The following is a 14,181-nucleotide window of genomic DNA, read 5'->3' on the forward strand; positions in this document are numbered from 1 at the left end:
CAGGCCAGTTCACCTCTCTGAGCATAAGCATTTTTACCTGTTAGAAACAGACAGTGCCAGCTTCTCACAGGACCTTTAGAAGGACTTAATGAGGTACCAGTCATTAACGTGCCCTGGAGAGCCCCTGGCACCTTGCAGGGCCTCCTAATACTTCCCTGAGACCTTTTTAGCTGCTAGAGAATCCAGGGATCATTAGAAAGAGGCAGCAGCTAGTTGGATGAGCACACGGGGACGTGCCCAGAAAAGGGGACAGGAGACAGCCAGACTCTCCCATCAGCCCTGGAGCCACCTCTCCAGTCTGAGGCTGGAAGAAGCCATGCGGTGGGCAGTGGACTAGGCTCCGGGCCCAAGAAGTAGCGCTGCAGCATGTCCTGTGGTCTCCGGAATGCCCCCAGCTCTGCCAGGAAAAGCTACAAGACCTTTGAACTGGTCAGGCTCTGGGCTTCTTGCTGGGGCTCGGGAGGCAAATATTTGGGCAGCCAGTGGCTGTGTCTGGGGCCTTCTGTCCTCCCTGCTGGGTCAGCGTGCACCAGGGGTGCCCAGCTGTGAAGGCAGCGAGGCCGCAGCTCCCAGGCGCCTGCAGCGGAAGCCCCTGGCCAGGACGGAAAATGCCGCTGGGCCGCACAATCCATCCTGTTGTAATCCCCAGAGCTGGCGTCACCGGGGCCCGTCCAAAAAAATGTGTCGTGCAGGGGCTGAACTCATACTTGTGTGTCTGCCACGGGAGCAGGGGGAGCGGTGGGGACCGCCGAGGCCCATAAAAACAACCCCAAACGTTTCATTTGCTTTTTCACTTTTTGGTTACAGACCACTTGGCTGCCGTGCCAGCTGGGAGCCCGGCGAGCGCGGCGTCGGGGGGCGCGCTGAGTGCTCTGTTTGTAGGAAACTGCCAAAATGTTAGGACAAAGTGGTAGGTGTTTGTGCTGCAGATAATAACGGACGGGCTCCTGGGCGGGGGACGCCTTGTGATTATGGCCTGGGCTCCTCTCCTCCGGGAAACGCTGCCGCGCCTTGAGAGAGCAGCAGGGCTTTCCGGAGCGCACCCGCGGCCCAGCAGCCCGGCAGCCACGGGCGGGGGCCCAGGAAGCGTCCAGGCCCGGGAGGGGTGGGGCCGGCTGCTGCTGTTGATCCGATTCTTGGGATTTACCCTCCCTGGCCAAAAAAACCTATTCCTCAGAACATTCCAGAACCCACTGTACTGTTGAAGGAACAGAGGCCTGTTCAAAATGCCAAGTGCCTGGGTGTCCTGCTTTGGGGACCCTGAGGAGGCTGTCCTGCAAGGGCTCAGCCTGGTGGGGGGTGCGGTGGGGTCGGGAGGGGGAGGAGGCTGTCCTGCAAGGGCTCAGCCTGGTGGGGGGTGCGGTGGGGTTGGGAGGGGGAGGAGGCTGTCCTGCAAGGGCTCAGCCTGGTGGGGGGTGCGGTGGGGTCGGGAGGGTGAGGAGGCTGTCCTGCAAGGGCTCAGCCTGGTGGGGGGTGCGGTGGGGTTGGGAGGGGGAGGAGGCTGTCCTGCAAGGGCTCAGCCTGGTGGGGGGTGCGGTGGGGTCGGGAGGGGGAGGACTAGGGAGGATGGCGCAGATTCTGATGGAAGAGGGCGTCTTCCCGAGTGTGTGTGAGAAGTGAGAAGGTGGGCCTGACTCGTGTCTGGGGAGCAAGGGACTGCTCCTTCTGAAGCCGTGTCCCCCTGTGTCACTTCTCAGTTTCTCAAGGAGAGAATGAGTCAACCCACTATTTCTGAAGGTCCTGCCAAAGTGTTAGGACAAAGTGGTGGGTGTTCGTGCTGCGGAGCCCTGGGTGCAGAGGCACTGAGCACTCTCGCCCCTCACACCCTTTGAACGTGTGTTCGTGCACGTGTGCACGGCGACTTTGTGCAGCTCGTCCCCAGTGGTGAGGGGAAATTGAAGGTATCTGTACCATCTACTAGGCATTAATTGATTGATTCATCAAATTTACTGGGTGCTGACTCTTTGCCAAGGTTCTAATCTGGACATTGAGGATACAGTAGTGAATAAAACCAGAAAACAATCCCAGTCCTCACGGAGCCTACGTGGTCATGAGAGCGACAGACAAATAGAAATGAGTGTGTGGACAGAGAATGCACCGTGAGATGTGAAGAGAGCAGAGGGACGATGGCAGGTTTCAGAAGGCAGAGCAGCATGGAGGGGCAGAGTGGGGGGAGGGGGGAGGGGAGATGCCGGGGTGGGAGTGGGGGACTGCACACCCAAAGTCTCGGCAGCCTGTGGAGGTCACAGTCAAGGTAGGAGACAAGAAAAGGAAGGTACCATTTGTCCAGTGTGGTGCGAGAGAAGACGCGGGACATTGTACCTTGTATGTCAGTACCAAGGCAAGAAGCCACCTGGGGTGGCCATTCCTAGGCCCCTGAGACAGAGGAGGAAACTGAGGCTCAAGGAGGCTGCTGGTGGGAATTGGCACCAAGGCCCGCCCGACCCGAGGCCTGTGGCCTCCTGCACTCTGAGTTTGCCTCTGGAGTGTCGGTGGTGGAGCTCGCTAGTCTTGGAGTCAGACGGAACTGGCTTTGAACCCTGCCACCCACCCCGACTGGATGTGTGATTTGCAGAGTGAATTTATTTATTTTAGCTCCAGTTTCCTCATTCCCTGTAGGGTTTTTATGAACAATAGATAAGAAATATCTTGCTGTAAAATGTGCGTAAAACCCTCAACATAATGCCTGGCACAAGGGCCCCTCTAAATGGCTACACCGATGTTGGCATTCTGGTGGTCTCCCATGCGCGAGGGCCTGTGGCAGCGGAGTGCGACCGCCCAGCTCCTCTGGGTGCGGAGGCCGCAGGTGGCCCTCGTCACTGGGCGGTCAGAGGCCGCAGGTGGCCCTCGTCACTGGGCGGTCAGAGGTCGCAGGTGGCCCTCGTCCCTGGGCGGTCAGTCTTCAGCAGGGCTCTGCAGCTCTCCGGGAGGAGCTCCCGAGCCCTGGCTCTCTCCGCTGGGACACACATCCTGCCAGCTCTGGTGTCCTAGAAGCCCTGAATCTGTCAATGATGCTGATGAAACAGCCTCTAGGGAGGGCGCTGGACTTGAGCCCCACCTCTGAGCTTTGCGCCCTGTCCCCACCAGGTCTCAGCCACTGTGTCTGTGGACAGAGAAGTGTGCGACAGCAAAGGCTAGTGCAGTGTCCAGGGACCCATTTCTGCTCCCAACTGGTGATGAGTGGGGTGACTGAGGGCAGGTCCTTCAGGGGCGGGGAGCCTACTGGGCACACATGCTTCCCGCTGTGGGCATTGTGCTCTGCCCATGCTCTGTGTTGAGCCCGGCCTCTCTCTTTCAGGATTCTTATCTGAGAGCAGGGAAGATGGTGTTTCCAACTGTGCGATTACAGAGTTCATCTCTGTGAGACCCATTTGTTTGCTGAATTCCCTAACTTAGTGTCTCCAAATAGAGCCCCTAAAAGTCACTGCAAATTTAAAATGCATGCCAATCTACTAGAAATCCTATTGTTAGCCCCAAGAAAGTTTCTCATGACCTTGAAGTGTGGAAAGAGAAGGATGGTGTGGAAAGAGAAGGATAGTGTGGAAAGAGAAGGATAGTGTGGAAAGAGAAGGATGGTGTGGAAGAGACTGGAAATTCTCCTCCAGTGTCTGTCCCCCTTTCAGCATCGGTAGGAGTGTAAACTGGATATTTGACTGCTCAGCTCAAGCCTGTAGCTCTTAGCCTCCACTGTGACTGTGTGTGGTCATGTAGCTAAGCTGTGCAGCGGGACAAGGGAAAGGGGTAGGAACATTCTCTGGATGATGTCCTTCAGGGGAAAGGGGAGCCCCTGTCCCTCCAGCCTGTTTCCTGGAACCCGGAGCTGGTGGCAGCCATTTGGACCCTCAGGTGAGGATAACACCCAAGGGATGGCAGGACAGCAGATGGAGAGACCCCGGGCCACTGACGTTATGGAGCCAAAACGTTAAGCCTGGGTTGCTTGTTACATGACAGAAAATACACTTCTTTCTTATTTAAACTACTGTTAGTTTGAGGTTTCATCACAGCAGCTGAACCTCCATTTTCCTTAAGATAGACGGGACTTTGGGGTCTCTTGACCATCTCCAGTGTGCTAATGTTAAAAAGAGGCTGCTGAGCCAGAGGGCAGACCCGACTCCTGCAATGAAGAATCCTAGCACTGCCAGCAGCAGCTTCTTACATCCACGATGCCGGCATATCTCCATATGTAGCTCTTCATGAAGCCACAGGGGGTGCCTTGTAGATGAGGCTCAGAATGGCGGTTTGTCCAAGATCACATGTAAATACGTGAAAGAGCCAAAGTCAGAGCTCATGGTATCTGATTCCTAATCCAGTCTCCTTTTCCCAACAACAAAGCTTCCTGTCCATCTATAAATCTATAAATAATGTGTGAAGCATGTGTGTGTGCGTGTGTGGGGGCAGGGAGGGGAGGAAAGGAGAGTTATAATCCTGCTCCAGTCTTTAAATGGGGACATCAAAGTAGCAGGCAGGGGGCTGTGGCAGGGGGCTGTTCCTCCAGGGACAGCTGGAGGAATCGCTCTTGCTGAATGTAGCCTGCTGCTCTTTGTCCTCTGGCCTCAGCCTCTGCCCTCTAGGGCTGCTCAGAACAAGGCTGTCCCTTGGTCCCCAAGGCTCCTTCGGGGATTTAGTGGTGTGATTCTGCAGGGAGCGGGTCTGGGAGCCTGAGAGACCAGTAGATGGCCAAAGTAATCCAAGAGGCCAAGTCTGACTTCTTCACGTGCCGAGTGACACTAACCCTCCCTCCCTCCTTGGGTTTCTATGAGAATCGAAAGACTAGTGCATGTCAGGGTGCTCTATAAAGTAAGTGCCGTCCCAATGCTCATGAAGTCAGTTAATAAGACTAGAAAATCAAGGGCTTGTCTGGTTTGTACTGGATTCAGAACATTGGGAATAATTGATGTGTAACTACAAAGGGTGTGGTCCCCTTCAAGTGTCTTGGCTGCTTTGCGTGTCTGGGCAGTGTCTGGGGGGTGGGGGGTAGGACGGCGGTAGGAGCTTGGAGCCCTCAGCTTGGTAGGTGACCTTAAATGAGTCATTTAGCGTCTCTTTGCCTTTATTTTCTCATCTGCAATAATCAGTTGACAGTAGAACTACTCTGAGATGATTTTTTATTTATTTTTTACATTTAAAATCACCTTTATTGACAAATTTGGGATACAAATGGACTGTGCAGAATAAAAACAGTTCCAAGAGAATAAAATGTAACATTAAAACAGGTTAATATTCTTCACCATCATCATCTCCCTCGACACTATCTACTCCAACCTCCTCATAATCCTTCTCAAGGGCAGCCGTGTCCTCACGTGCCTCGGAGAACTCTCCCTCCTGCGTGCCCTCACCCGCATACCAGTGGACAAAGGCACGCTTGGCACACATCACATCCCACTTGTGGTCCAGGCGAGCCCAGGCCTCGCAATAGCTGTGGTGTTGCTCAGCATGCACACAGCTCGCTGCACTTTGACCAGGTCTCCCCCAGGGACCACAGTGGGAGGCTGTAATTAATGCCAACTTTGAAGCCAGTGGGGCACCAGTCCACAGGCTAGATGCTGCGCTTGGTCTTGATGGTGACAATGGCTGCATTGACATCTTTGGGAACCACATCACCTCGGTACAGCAGGCAGCAAGCCATGTATTTACCGTGGCGAGGGTCACATTTCACCATCTGGTTGGCTGGCTCAAAGCACGCATTGGTGATCTCTGCTACAGTAAGCTGTTCATGGTAGGCTTTCTCAGCAGAGATGACAGGGGCATATGTGGCCAGAGGGAAGTGGATGCGGGGATAGGGCACCAGGTTGGTCTGGAATTCAGGGCTCCATCAAACCTGAGGGAAGCAGTGATGGAGGACACAATCTGGCTAATAAAGGTGGTTAAGGTTAGTGTAGGAAGGGCGCTCAATATCGAGGTTTCTACGACAGATGACATAGATGGCCTCATTGTCAACCATGAAGGCACAGTCAGAGTGCCCCAGGGTGGTGTGAGAGGTGAGGATGGAGTTGTAGGGCTCAACTACAGCTGTGGAAACCTGGGGGGCTGGGTTAATAGACTTCTTGCTGTAATCAACAGAGAAACATTCCATCAGCAGGGTTGTGAACCCAGAACCAGTTTCCCCACCAAAACTTTGGAAAAACAAGAAGCCCTGAAGACCTGTGCACTGGTCAGCCAGTTTCCGAATTCAGTCCAAGACGAGGTCAATGATCTCCTTGCCAATGGTGTAGTGCCCACGAGCATAGTTATTGGCAGCATCTTCCTTGCCTGTGATGAGCTGCTCAGGGTGGAAGAGCTGGCAGTAGGCACCAGTGCAAACTTCATCAATGACTGTGGGTTCCAGGTCTACAAACACTGCCCTAGGCACATGCTTGCCAGCGCCTGTCTCACTGAAGAAGGTATTGAAGGAGTCATCGCCCCCTCTAATAGTCTTGTCACTTGGCATCTGGCCATCGGGCTGGATGCTGTGTTCCAGGCAGTAGAGCTCCCAGCAGGCATTGCCGATCTGGACACCAGCCTGGCCAATGTGGATGGAGATGCACTCATGCATTGCTGTGACTTATAAAGCTGCAAGGGGCTTGAGAAGGTAAAACGGAATGGAGAGCGACAAAAACCTCTTCCTAACAGACCACAAGGAATCCAACGGAAAAGACTACTCTGAGATGATTCTTAAAAAATCTCTTAGAAGCCTTAATTCTGTTTATATATTTTCTAAATTGTTGGAGTAAGATTTTTCTTATTCCTGTTTTGGGTTTTTATATTTCTTTTCATAAGGAGATTGGGCAGCACTTTTCTTTTTCGTTTTTCCTACTATTCTGTGGTGGTTTTGGTAATGATATTATACTTCAGAGAATAAGTCTGGGCGTGTGGCAAACTGCTGGATGATACTCCAGCTCTGAACTCCCATTTTCCTGGACACAATTATATAGCCAGACGCTACAGTTTCAGCCTCTGTTGGGCTGAGTGTGGCCCATCCATATGATTAAATTAGCACCAATGCAACATGGATTTAAAATAAAATTGCTTGTCCTAGACTCTTTCTCTTTCTGCCAGCTGGCAGAGAAATGTGTCCATGACCAAGCTTCAACCATGTAGATGAGGACGATATCCTAAAGAATGATCGGACATCAAAATGGAACAGACTGCAGTCTCTGAATTCCTCGGTAGAGCAGATCTGCCTGGCCAGCCTGGTGGTCGTGGTGGTGGTTTGGTTGTTTGGTTATCTTTGTTACTATGGACTTACACCTTAATTACACAATAGGAATATGTTTGAAATGGGTTTAGAACTACTATGTTATGGCTTAACATGAGGTCAGTTTTTAATTACGTGCTTCCTAAGAAGTGCACCAACTAATTACTGGGCCTAGAGTTTTAAATAGCTGATTAGTCTGTCCAAATGTCTATATCTTCCCTAAGGGTTTGTCTGCTTGATCTGTCAATAGTTAGCGAGATGTGTTGAATTCTTACACTATGAAGGTAATCCTTTACTTTTTTTCTATATTTCTAACAAGTTTAAAGTTATATTATTAAGTGAATGTAGTAAGTTAATAGACCTTATAACATCCTGAACCTTTTATCATGGATTGACTCCATTGCTTTTTTGTCTTAAAGTATAATTTTATATCAATATAGCTACCTCAAATTTACTTAGTTAAACTTGATCTGGTATATATTTATATTTTTCCACCCTTTTACTCTCCTCTACCCTTTTGTGTCCTTATATTTTAGATCTTTCACTTTTAAATAGTATATACTTATATTTTTTTATCCAACCTTCTAAGCATTATATTTTAATGGGTGAGTTTAGTCCATTTATATTTGTTGTGGTTATTGATAAATTTGTGTTTGTTTCTTACAGTTTACTTTTTCTCTTTGCTTTGACTTTTCTGTACTTCTTTTTCCTGCTTTATTTTTATTGCTTTTTATGGTTATTATTGGCCTACTTTTAAATTTTTTGTTCATTTCTACATTTTTCTAAGTCATACATTAAATTTCTGTAATTTTAGTATTGCATTTGCTTTTTACCTTGTGCACTTAACATCATAAAACAATATCTGAACATTTCTCCTCAATAGTATGAGAAACAGCACAAAAATGTGAAATGCTTTAACATACTCTCCTTTCTCCTGACCGACATGACATTGTCATTGAACATTTTAGGTCTGTCCTTTTTTAACCTCATATATTATATATTCTTATATTGTTGTTGTGATGATTATATTTTCCTTGGAGACAATGTCTAGTTTGTGTCTATTACATGCCAATTTCTTTGTTCTTTGTTACACTTTTGAGATGATCTTTCTTCTTTCTAAAGTACATTATTTAGAAGTTCTTGGCCCTGGCCAGTTGGCTCAGTGGCAGAGTGCTGACCTGGTGTGTGGATGTCCTGGGTTCGATTGCTAATCAGGGCACACAGGAGAAGTGCCAATCTACTTCTCTACTTCTCCCCCCTCCCTTGGCTCTCTCTCTCTTTCTCTTCCCCTCTGGCAGTCATGGATCCATTGATTTGAGCACACTGGCCTCAGGTGCTAAGGATGGCTCCATGAGGCCACCACCTCAGGCATTAAAAAGTAGCTTGGTTGCAAGCATCAGCCCCAGATGGGCAGAGCATTGGCCCCAGACAGGGGTTGTCAGCAGGATTCTGGTTGGGGCACATGTGGGAATCTTTCTATCTCTCTTCTTCTCAAAAAAACCCAAAAACTTTTGGAGAAGGTAAAATAATTATAAACTCAGTTCTTGTTTATCTGAAATGTATTTTACTCTTATCCTTGAAAATAGTTTTTGTTTGTTTGTTTTTGGCAAATTCCTTTCTCCCAGCACTTGATGACCTGATTCTGCTGTCTTCTGGCTTCCGTTACTGCTGAGCGTTTTGCTATCTATGTAACTGTCATTCCTTTGGAGATGACCTCCCTTTGCTCTCTTACTGCTGTTAGGATCTTCTCTGTCATTAATTTTTCTGCATGCTCACTGAAATATTATCAGTGTAAATTCATTTAGCTTTGTTTAATATTTTTGTGTTTCTGCATCTGTGGAATCATAACTTTTCATCAGTTCTGGAAAATTTCAGCAATTATTTCTCTGAACACTGGCTCTCTTATTCCTCTTGCTCTTGTCACTCTATACTTATCATTTATCCTCGTATTTGTTCCGTCTTCCTGTCTGACCTGTCTTCTCATAAATTTCTTGAGTGCTATCTTCCAGATCACCAATTTGCTATTCAATTGTGTTCAATCTGTTGTTTAATCTATCCACTAAATTTTAATTTCAGCAATTTAATTTTTATTTCTAAAAGTTCCGTGTTACTCATTTTCATATTTGCCTGCCTATTTTTGATAGTTTCTTGGTCTTTGCTTATTTTTAGCTCTATATTTCTATTCTTTCTTTCTTTAATATAGAGTTATTTTATAATCTGTATATTATAATTCCAATATATAAAGCTTTTGAAAGTCTAAGTTAATTTGCCATTCTGCTGACTTTCACCCATATGTCTGGTAATTTCTAGTGTATGCTCATTTTGAATTGAACTTAGAACCAAGTCAGACTTAGATTGAGAGGTTAGTTTTTCAGAGGCAATTGATATCTGTTTCTGCGGAGAGCCACAGGGCTCCAGAGATCTGGATTTGCTTTAGTTCCCTTCAAAGACCCCTAATTAAAGTCAGCATCTTGGTCTCAGATCTTTGACCTTGCCTTCTATACAGGGCTCAGTCTTCTTGTCACAGCATTGGCATTTGCCCACAAGGAAACTCTGCCTTTACCTGTGAGTTTTAATTTTCTGATCTTTCTCTCTTTTTTTGCCCATGTTTGGCCATGGACATTTCCCTGACTTTCTGGGGAGCCCTGCAATGCAGTAAGAATTCAGTTTGCTTAAATTAGTGCAGGATCCAGTGGGAGGGATTCTCTGAGTTTATTGGGGCCTCACTGCCAGGTAGAGAAGCAGCACACAGATACTGCACTCTCACTGAACCCCTTTGGTGGAAACAGGGAGCATAGGTTGGTCAGGGCACTTGGAGCTATGTGGGCTGGGGACAGGACAGGGTCTGGATGCTGGGTGGTTCAAACATGGGTTTACCCAAGTGGGCACAGGCACTACCTGGGTGAGGCCAGCACTACAGGAAGGACTAGGAAAGGGGGAGGAGGGACTGAAGGAAGGGTATACCACAGGGGTTGGTTTCCTTGGAATTGGGCTGGGATAGAAAGCCTTTGGGACAATGGGGCTTGTTCCTCATGGGGATCAGCTTGCTGCACAGGCCTGGGGTGCAACAATGGTTTAGAGAGTCAGGAAGCAGCCATGCAAATGTGCCTTTAGGGAAATCAAGGAGACCAGCATAGCACTGTTCCATTGGGCATTTGTTTATCTGCTGGGCATCCCTAGGCAGTTCAGTAGGATTTCAGGAGAGGCTGAGGTCAGTGTGGGTTGGAAAAGGTATACCAGGCTTTTGTCCCTGTTCTTTGCCCCATCTATTCCCTCTGTCTATGATGATCTCTTCACCATTTCCACCCTGATGAACTCCTATACACCCCTCAAAGCCCAGCTCATTGGCAGCCCCTCAGTGAAGCCCTCTCTGATTGTCTGGGTTGTTGGTGACTCCTCACAGCACTGACCACCATCCTTTTATTCTCTGCTTATCACCATGGTTACAGTGTATCTTCTGCTCAGCCAGCACATCACCGGGGCTTTGGGGAAGAAACCCGCCTTTCGTGTCCCAGCCTCACAGTGTGGCCTGGGCCTATGAGTGTGGACTCTGCAGCCAGAGGCCACCCCTTCTGCTTAATGCTGGGTCACTTTGCCACAGTTGCTTAATACCTTAGGTGTACCTCAGGTTCCTCACCTGAAATTGAACATAAAATAATACTTTCTCAAAGCATTGTTACAGAAGCTTAAAGATTGAACACTTGCCAGGTGCTTAGGGCCCCTAGCACTTAGAAGGTGCTCAGTCCGTGTGTCTGTCATCATCATGCATCTGCTCTGAGTGCCGAGGGCCAGGCACGACCATCATGAATAAACAGCCAAGCTGGTTCTTTTAGGCAGAGTCAGAGAAGCATATTCCTGGTAGGGATTTCTGATTTATATGAAGCTGAAACTCACTTGATGTAGTTTCAGTCCAAGGAGCGGCTCTCAGGGACAGCTGGGCCTGTGGGACAGAGAGTGCAGGGTCCGCCAGCTTGTCTGCAAGTGCTCTCTCTCATCTTCAGCTTCCTGCCTGTGCTCATCCTTCTCTCTCATGACCACTTGTGCCTGCTGTCCACACCTGGGGCTGCATGTGGCTCTGTTCTGATCAGCAGCACTAACAGATGCTGGAACCCTGGAGCCTGTCCCTGTGGCCAAGGGACCCCATGTCTCCAATCCACATCCTCAAGGGAAGTGTTCTGATTGTCCCAGCCTGCCTGAACAGCAGGTCTGCACCAGTGAGCTGCTGCTGGGAGCAGAGGGCGTGCTCACCTGATAACCACGCAGCCCAGGGAGGCAGGGAGAGAGTGTGGGCAGGGAGGCCACTGGGGGTGTCCCTGGTTGACAGGAGGACAGCTTGATAAGAGGCTCAAAGTCAGGACTCCACCCTAGGAGAGGACAACGAAGCACAAAACACCATGTAAGCTCTATCCCTGGACCTTGGGGACAGTCTCTGGGAGCCGGGAGCTAGGAGGCAGGCTTGGGCGGACCCATATCGGGGAGTAGTCCCCCCCAGTCCCGTGTGCAGAGGGAAGGTTCCGCCATAGCCTCCAGAGGGGACCCACCTAGCCTCACATCTGGCTCTGGGGCCGAGAAACTCTGCACTTCCTTGGAGGGACAACCACACAGCCCGTGTGTGCAGCTGTGGTGGCAGCTCCATGACTTGTCACGGAAGACTTGTCCCCGACGGCACCACGGCCGGAGTTGACCCTCATGCCAGTTGTGTCACTGGTGTCCCCCTGAGCCTCTGACGTCTGACTTGCTGAGATGCTAACATGGCCAGCCCGGCTCTGGACGCCCTCCCTCAGCACTCCAGCCCCTACAGGTTCCATTCCTGTTCATGGAGACCACCCCAGGCACCTGCTGCCTGAGGTCCAGACATGAACCTGCAGCGTTTAGGATGGTGATGATTATTTCCATCATTCAGAGAAGCAAACGGAGAACCAGAGAGTGAGGGGTTGCCTGAGGTCACAGAGCTCACAAGTGGTCGAACTGCGATTTGGACAAAGTTTCCTAAACACAAGTTCTGTGCTTTATTCCTGTGCTGCCTTTGATGGGTGAGGACTGGAGGCCACCTGCTCTTGGTAATCACCTTTTCCAGTTCATTCATTAAACAGAGCATGTTTACTGAGCACGTACTGTGTGTTCGACATCAAACATGGGCGTTGTGCTGGATACAAAGGTAAGTCAAATGGTCGTGCCCTCAGCTCACATCTACTCATTGCCGAGATTGAAAAAAAAAATGCATAATATCCATAAGTAAAGAGTCTTTGAATAACCAAGAGTTCATCTGCATACAACAAACTGGTTTCCTTTACAGCGGCTCTGTGTTGCCCAGGACCAAGTCCAGACTCCCTCCCCAGGCTCCCAAGCTCCCTCGAGGTCTGGCCCCACCTCCCTCTCCAGCCTCACCTTCTCTCACTCTCCCTCCACGCCCCCGCCACACCACACTGCTGCTAGTTCCCTGAAGGTGACTGTTTACTCTCTTTGCTTTGGCACCAGCTGCTGCCTGGAATGCCCTTCATCACCTTCCTTCCCTTATAAACTTCTGTTCTTTCCTCAGAGACTTCAACCATGCTCTAGTCTGTGAAGACACCACTGTCATTGTCATGTAATAACAGAAAAACACTCCCTTCTCCTATCCTATTCGTACTCTGAACAGTGAGGTATTGTGGGTGGAATGGTGGACTTCAAACGATACATCCACCCAGAATCTGGGACTGTGAACTTATTTTGAAAAAAGAGTCTTTGCAGATAAAATTACATTAAAGATCTCAAGATGATATCGTCCTGGATTAGGGTGGACCCTAACTCCAATGTTACTTGTCCTTACAAGGGAAAAGGTGAGGAAGATTTGACATAAACACAGAGGGTATGGCCAGAAGAAGATGGAGACAGAGGTGTGATGTGTCTACAAGCCAAAGAATGGCTGAGGATGGTCAGTAGCCCAGAGAAATAAGCCCCTAGAAGCTCGCAGAGAGACGTGGAGTGCATTCTTTCTCAGAGCTTCTAGAAAGAGTCAACCCTGCAAACACCTAGATTTTGAACTTTTAGCCTCTAGGACTGTGAGAAAAATGCAGTTCTGTTGTTTCAAGCCACCCAGTTTGTGGTAATTTACTGAGCCAGCCCTGGGAAATCAGTGAGTATTGTCTGCACAACACTGAAAACATTTGTTTGTTCACAGGCCTGTCCCAGCCACTGAGCTGTATGCAGGACTGGGTCACTTCCATTACTGCACCCCCAGCTCAGCTGCCATGACATGTAGCTGGTGCTTAATACGTGCTTGTTGACTTGAATTGGCAGAGGAAATTTGTCTGTTAGGAGTAATTGAAAGGGATCTGCTTCATGGAGTCAAACTTTGCGGAGTATTGAATAAAATAGCCTATTAGCATTGGCCAGGAGGGACAAATTTAGATTTGGTGGATCAATAAATAATCCGTCAAACATCTCCGGAACTGAGTCCACATCCAAATAGATGTGTAATGGCTGTTTGCTCCTCATTAAAGGACTTCAAGTATATAGAACAAAGTCCATTTGGAGAAGGAATAGGTGGGTCTCACAGAAGCCATTGTTCCAGGGTTGGCGCACTTGTCACTGGTAAGGTACTTTGTTTTGATTGTTCCTGCAGAGAAGCGGTTCCAACAGAGGCCCACGCCCAAGGCAGCGAAGGGGCATTGCAGGCACTGGGTGCTTGGGGGGTGTTGTGCTCCAATATCCTCATACCTTTCTTCTGTTAAATGATCCTTGGAATGTTTTTTGGGAAGTTGAATCTTTTCAACTTTCAGCTCTTTGAGGGTGGGGCTAACACCGCCCCCTTCCTGAGGTCACAGTGATTGGTTCAGGGATAGGCATGAGAATCATAGAGCCAATAAGATAAAAGACACTTTTGCTGAGAATTCTGGGACAAAGATATGTGCTTTTCCCCTTTGGACATAAACCCAGATGCCTGTAGGCCAAAGCCATCACACAGGTCACTATGATAAAAAGTCTAAGAAGACAAGGTCCAAACAATGGAAGAAAACAAGCCCTGC

The 14,181-nt window shown here is 49.0% G+C and overlaps 1 pseudogene; it reads right to left on the reverse strand.

Annotated features, from left to right (window-relative positions):
* Nucleotides 1-5,115: 5,115 nt before the first annotated feature.
* On the reverse strand, nt 5,116-6,563 carry LOC136388757 (tubulin alpha-1C chain pseudogene; annotated as a pseudogene).
* Between the last annotated feature and the right edge of the window lie 7,618 nt (nt 6,564-14,181).

The sequence above is a fragment of the Saccopteryx leptura genome, chromosome 1, assembly GCF_036850995.1.
Source record: "Saccopteryx leptura isolate mSacLep1 chromosome 1, mSacLep1_pri_phased_curated, whole genome shotgun sequence".
NCBI lineage: Eukaryota > Metazoa > Chordata > Mammalia > Chiroptera > Emballonuridae > Saccopteryx > Saccopteryx leptura.